We start from the raw sequence: 7,189 nt of genomic DNA on the forward strand, positions 1-7,189 counted from the left end.
AAAGGGGGGACGATAGAAGGGAGGGCAGACGGGGTGGGGAGAGGTAATAAAAAACAAACATTTTCAAAAAGGGACAGGGTCAAGGGAGCAAATTCAATAAAGGGGGATAGGTTAGGAAGGAGCAAAACATAGTTAATCTTTCACAACATGAGTATTGTGGAAGGGTTTTACATAATGATACGCATGTGGCCTATGTTGAATTGCTTGCCTTCTTAGGGAGGGTGGGTGGGAAGGGAAGAGGGGAGAGAATTTGGAACTCAAAGTTTTAAAAACAGACATTCAAAAACAACAACAACAACAAAAAGTTTTTTCATGCAACTAGGAAATAAAATACACAGGCAATGGGGCATAGAAATTTATCTTGCCCTACAAGAGAAGAAGGGAAAGGGGGATGGGAGGCGAGTGGGGTGACAGATGGGGGGGCTGACTGGGGAACAGGGCAACCAGAATATACGCCATCTTGGAGTGGGGGGAGGGTAGAAATGGGAAAAAAATTGTAATTCAAACTTTTGTGAAAATCAATGCTGAAAACTAAATATATTAAATGAATTTTAAAAAATAAATAAAAGAAAGCTATGAAGAGATTATTATTATATTTGCTTACTGGTTTTAAGTTTTAAGTCCCCCCCCCTCCAAAAAAATTTCTCTTCACTTTGATTCTCACAGCAGGTGAGGGCAGATATCACTAACCCCATTTTACATTGACAGGAAACTGAGACACACAGCATCTGAGTCACCTGCTCATAGTACTAGAAGTTTTAGAGCAAAGAGGATATTAGAGATCTTTTAGTCCAACTGTGTCATTTTCCAGCTGAGGAAATGGAAAATCAGAGTGGCAAAATGACTTGTCCAAAGTCACACAGGTAGCAAAGGGCCAAATCAGAATTCGAACTCACTTCCTTGGACTCCAGGATCAATACATTTCCCCCTCATATGGGTATCACATCTGATATACCTGAGATTAGAACCGAGGTGTCCTGAATATGATCTCAGCACCTTTTCTACTAGAGTAACTTACCCTGCTCACAGAATCACCATACAAACAGAGGAGCAGAGGAGATATTGATGCCCAACAGGTCCTGGGAGTGCCTCTCTCATATCTGAGGCTTCTGCTACCTGGGATTTGCCCTTATCATCCAAGATAGGGATTTCCCTTTGTAATTGGTTAACTGTTCCTAAGGAACAAACTGGCTTTGTTGATTATTGACTCTAAACACAGGAATGTCTCCAAAGAAGCAACCACAGCTCTGGGTACTTAACTAACCCAGCTCTCTGGCCAGGGCACAAAGTCCAGACAATAAAAATTCTTGGAAATGTTCATTGAAGGAAAATACAGACAGGTTGCTGGAGCCCTAGGCTGTGTTTCTGATCAAGTCCAGCAGCATATTTTAAACCTTGGTTTTTCATGGAAAGAGGTTCATATAATGTTCTGTTTGGAAACCACTTAATGTCTCAATGTCTTCTCTCACTGGCACTTAAATTAAAATGTCAAGATAAGGTGTCTGTTTCAGCAGAAAAATCGTAGAATGTTAGGACTGGAGAGGACCTGATGTTCACCTCATTCAATCCTTTAATTTTACAGATGAAACTGAAGCCTGCAGAAGGAAAGTTGATTTGTCCATGGTCTGAACCAGAATCCAGATCTCTTAAGAACCAATCCAGAGCCCTCTCCACTGTACCAAAAAAAGAGATTCAGGTAATGGTGTCATTCCCAAGGGAATATTCAGAATATCCCTTCAGTATATGAAGAAGTTGGAAGGCCATAAAGATGTTTGCTTAATATGCCTAGTTAACATGGATCATAGGATTACAGATTTAGAGCTAGAAGAAATCTTAGGGATAATCTAATCCAACTTCCTCCTTTTACACATGAGGAAACTGAGGCACAGAGAGGATAAATGACTTGACTAAACTCAGACAGCCGGTAAGTAACAGAATAGGACTTTGAAATTATGTATTTGGACTGCATGTCCAGTGAAGTTTTCTCACATACTTGCATATATCAGTATTTATCTCTGACCCTCCTGTGGTTTAAATATTATTATTATTCCTGTAAAGACTGTCATCACTTGTTGTAATGGAGAACTTTCTAGATTCCCACCACTTCACTCAGCTACTAGCATCTCGCTTTGAAACTTTTATTTCTTTTGTGTGTATACTTATATGTAGATGTCTCCCTCAATAGAATGTAATCTTGAGGGCAGGACTGTTTCATTTTTTTTGTCTTTGAATCCCCAATACCTAACACAGTGCTCAGCACCCAGTAAGTGCTTAGGATGATAGATCTGAAGCCATAAGGGTCCTTATAATTCATCTAGTTTAAACCCCCCATTTTACAGATGAGGAAACTGAGGTTTGGGAAATGAAATGACTTGCCCATGGTCACATAGCTCATGAGTGGCAGAGTCAGACTTGTAACCAAGGTCTTCTGGAAACTCTAAATCCAGGACTACTTCCATCATATCACACTGCATCACACTGCTTGCTAAATGCATATTTACTAACTGCTTGATTGCTATATCTCTTCTTCAATTCTTCTTACTCACCATCATTAACCCAAAAGTGTTAGGTAAAGACACACAGGGAGACTTGGCATGGAAGTTCAGGAATAGTGAGAGGAAAAACAGAAAATCTTTTCCTGACTTGTTTGGAGCCCCTCTGAGTTAGTAAATAGCAAGTTCAAACTGTGGTAGAGTAGAGGGTAGGTGAGGAATTGGATTGTAAAATTGCAGCTTGGACTCTGCAGGAAAGTACAGCAAAAACAAGAGTTGTGAGTAAGAGTTGGGTAGTCAGTCTCACGTTGTGTCTAAAAGAGGCGATTAGTTTTCTAATGGGCAAGAATGGAAAGTGGTTGGTTTCTTTTAGAGCTGTTCAAAGACAGTAAAGCACTTGTGTGCATGTGTGCTGGGATCAGGAAAAAGGGAAGTTGAATAGAAGAAAGAGGGTTTATAGATTATTAGAGTTGGAAGGGAGCTGAAGAGATCTAGTCTAACCCATCATTTTTGCCCACACAGAAACCAAGGTTTGGAGAAGGCAAATGATTGGCAAGGTGATACAGCTAGCAAGCGGCAAGGCTGGAACTCAGACCCAGGACTTCAGATCCCAGACCCAGGGAGAGGTCCCCCCAACCCATAATATTACAAGATTGAGCAAAGAGCAAACAAGAACAAACCACTAAATACATTTAAATATCTGTTGATTTTATTTTTTACTCCTGCAATGTTTGGGTGTTTAGATTTGGTTGCCACGAGTAGGCTGTTTTTAGATAGCTTAGTTTATTTCCTCCTTTTTTTTCCACTTTAGCTCATGCCTCGACATGAAGCCTCCAAATCTTATCTCCCTCAGCAAGACATACCAGCTGCTGGTCTGAATGTGGGCTCTTCAGACAGATCTTTAGGGGGTAGGATCTCAGCAGTAGTTGATATCTATTTGACCTTTTTTCTTTTCTGATTACCCCCACCATCATCCCACCCCAAATAATCCTCAATCAGGGAGTTCTCCCCTGTTTTTATGTGGCAGGCTGACTGTATTTTAGCCATGAAATCTCATCTTTTTTGCAATTGAAGTTACTGGCTCACAGGCATTTGATTGTTATCATCCCATATTGATAGGCTATATATTTGACAGAACGTTGAGTTCAGTGATGAGTATGGTAGAGTTGGTATGAAGAAGCTAGGGTTCAAATTCCACCTCAGACAATTTATAAAGTGTGTGACAATGGCTAAGTCACTTAACCTTTTAAAGGTTCAGGTTCTTTGTCTGCATAAATGGGGATAATAGCTCCTACCTCCCAGCATTGTAGAGAGGATTGAATGAGATGAGAGCTATGCAAAAGTCAGCTATTATTGAATGTGCTTTCCTGTTTTAAAGATATAGTCCAGTTGTCCAATCTTTACGGAGAGGGGTACTTTGTTGTTTTTTGAGACTTTGGGGTGGGGTGGGGGGGACGGGAGGCAGCTGGGGTAGTAGGAAAAGCGCTGTATTAAAAGACTAGCAGTTCTGTTTCTGGTTATTACTTTAGCTGTGTGAACTCTGGGTAAATCACTTAATCTTTCTCTGCATGTGTCAGTTTTACCTTGTTTACAACATAGGAATAATACAGCTATCTACTTCACCAGAGTGTTCTGAGGAAAATGCTTTGTAAACCTTAAAGCGCTATAAAGCGTGGTTATTATTCTTTCACATGGGGGTGGACTTCTCTATCCAGATTCTTATCAGTTTTGGGGTTTCAATAGGAGAGACAGAAACAGAGCAAGATGTGTAAGTCTTTCATTTGAGTGTATTACATCTGTCCAGGTGAGACTTTAGGGTGTGACTGAGTTTCAGAGGAGAAATTTTGGATGAAATAGTGACATAAAAGCAGAAAAATGGGTAGCAATTATAACCCTGTGTGTATTTTATTCCTCACATTTTACTACACATGTGCTAGATTGTTTTTGGTAACTAACAACAGTCTAGCTGTACATTTTTCCTTTCATGAGTGGAATTTTCCTTAAGAAAATGTGACAAGATCTCCCCAATTCCTCATTGAAAGTGAACATTGTTGTGTTTATGTGGTGTAGGATCTAATTTAAAACACCAAACTTCATCCAAACTGGATAAAAGTTCTCTAAGTAATTCTAAAAGATAAAAAATAGAAAGCCAAACTATCTGCCTTCCTTCCTTCCTGCCTGCCTTCCTTCCTGCCTCCCTCCCTTCCTTCCTTCTTTTTCCTGCTTTCTCTTTTTTCACATCAGTTTTTGTTATGCCAGGTCTAAGGTGTACCAAATTACTTTGCATATTTTAAGCACCCTAGTGATCTGAATCTCCGTCTATTCTAGTAAGTAGACACACCTCTTATTTACCTGCTTCTACTTTGCAAGTAGGCGGGAATGTGGGTGTGTGGGCGTGATAAGACAGTTACCAAGGTAAAAAGCAAACCGACAATAACAACCTGCCACACTACGGGTTGCCAGAGCTAAATAAGAGTTCAGCTTCAGCAGTTTTAGTAAATTGGGAACCTGAACCTCCTCCTCCCGCTGGGGGGAGAGGGCAGCTAAGGAAGTGAGGGAGGGAACTGTAAGAGTAGGGAGAAACTTCCCAGAATCTTGGATCCTTCGTAATTTCGGGTCTAGGTTTCCCCAGGGGCGCGGCTGCTGCTCGAGGTTCTCGGGGACTTACATCTTGCTAGGGTCTTCGGAGACTTAAGCTGCGGGCTCAGGAAAAGGTATATCCACCCGCAGAGTCACTGGCAGAATGCGGTCCCGCTCTTCTGAGGGCCAGGGAATCCGTTTTTTTTGAGGGAGGGTGACGTAGGGGTGTGTGTGTGTATTCAACCCACTCCTCGGATCCTCGGCTCTTCCTACCACCTTGACACACAAGACCAACTCCATAGGGATAGGGTGTGAGAGCTGAGATGTAAACAGTGGGACAATCCTAATTTTTAAAAAACTCAATATTTAGCTGCCTTACACAAAAGAAGTGAGAGAGACTTACGAAAGCCCTTCGAACCCTTTTCGCTCACATACCTACACAGTCCACCTGCGGGGTTTCAACAATTTGCTATGTTCGGTGTAAATGAGGTATTCTGTAATAAGTGTACATCGTGTGTAGTAACCTTTTCAATAGGATAATAAATCGTCCATAACATAAATCTAGATGTGGAGATCTCGCTGAGCAAATATTTGGAACTATAGATTGAGTTTGAGGAATCAGTTTAAGGTCATAGACATCTTCCGCTAAAACCTCTCATTTAGTGACCAGATCGCCCTGAAACCGAGGAGCCCAAGGGACCCCACCTTGGAGGTGGCGGGGGGGGGGCGGCGGAGCGGGTATTACTGCGAACCCTCAAAGTTTCCAAAGCAGGGTCCAGGTGGGGAGCAGAAAAACGTCCTTATGCCGGTGGTAGTCAATGTCCGTCTTCAGTCAGAACCTCCAGGTCATCAGCAGCCTGCTTCAGCCCTCCGGGAACAGAGTGGTATTGGCGACCACCCAATCCACCCAGTAAAAGTCAAGTAGTTGATAGAAATTGCTGTAGGGGTCGATCACCCCTTTCTTTATAGCTGTGTCTGTTTAATCTGTGCTCCATGTTGAGGGTATTTAAGTGTGAGTGTGTGTGTGTGTGTGTGTGTGTGTGTGTGTGTGTGTGTGTGTGTGTGTGTGTGTGTTTCACCTGCCAGCCTTCTAGCCTTCTTTAGCTTTTATTTCTCTGTTACTATCTTTCTGCAAACATTCTGTTCACTCCACCCCAGCCCCGGGCTTCCGAGTGAATTTCAAATGGTCGGTATCTGTTGTCGCCAGGTTTTCGCCCTTGAAGTCTTTAAATCCGATTCCTAAATTACCTCTAGACAGTCTCTGTTCGGGTGGGTCTACTGAATTCGCGGGGCACCGCTTTTAAATAATAGACGTAGACCAGACTTCTGAATTTCTATGGACGAGTTCTGGTTTCTGGTATTATCCCTTTATCTTAGAACGCCCAGCTTCTTTATATCCTTCAGCTTTTCTGAGTTCGTAACTATTTGGATCATTCTATTTGTGACTTTCCGAAACCCCCTCCCTGTACCCCTCCTAACCGTCTCCCCTATTTAATAACAGTAGTTCCCGAATAGGAGGGAGAGTGGGAAGGGAGGGGAGGAGGGAACACTTTCCAGTAGCTACAGAAAATGACAAAGCATTTTAAATAAAGGTCGCATCTCTTCCCGCCCCTCCCTGCCCCCTTCTCTTAGTCCGGGACAGCAACTCTGGTCCCTGCCCGGGTCTCCCCCTCACCCCCCCACCCCGGTCTTCCATCCCTCCCCACCCTCAGCCTAGCGGTAGAGGCAGGAGGGAGAGATGCCAGGGCTCTTCAGTCATACAGCTGGCTTGGGCATCATTGGCTCATGCCTGGGACACGAAGCTGCAAAAGAGAACAAATCTGGCGGAGAGCCCAGACGACTACAGTCCTGTTATGGAGAGGGTGTGCGTGAGTGCGTGTATGTGTGTGTATGTGTGTCCCAGAGAGAGCTCCTCTCTCTTGCTCCTCCCCTCTCCCCCCCCACGCCCTGGGGGCCTTGCATCACCGTCCTCGGCCCCCCCCCGCCCCCTTTCCCTAGCCCCTCCCAGTCCTCCTCCTCTTCTCCAGCCCCCCTCCTCTTCTCCAGCCCCGTCTTGCTAGTTCTCTCTGGGAAGCTATTAATAGCATTACGTCAGCCCGAGACTGGCAACCCAGTGT

This window comes from Trichosurus vulpecula, chromosome 4 (assembly GCF_011100635.1).
Source record: "Trichosurus vulpecula isolate mTriVul1 chromosome 4, mTriVul1.pri, whole genome shotgun sequence".
Lineage (NCBI taxonomy): Eukaryota > Metazoa > Chordata > Mammalia > Diprotodontia > Phalangeridae > Trichosurus > Trichosurus vulpecula.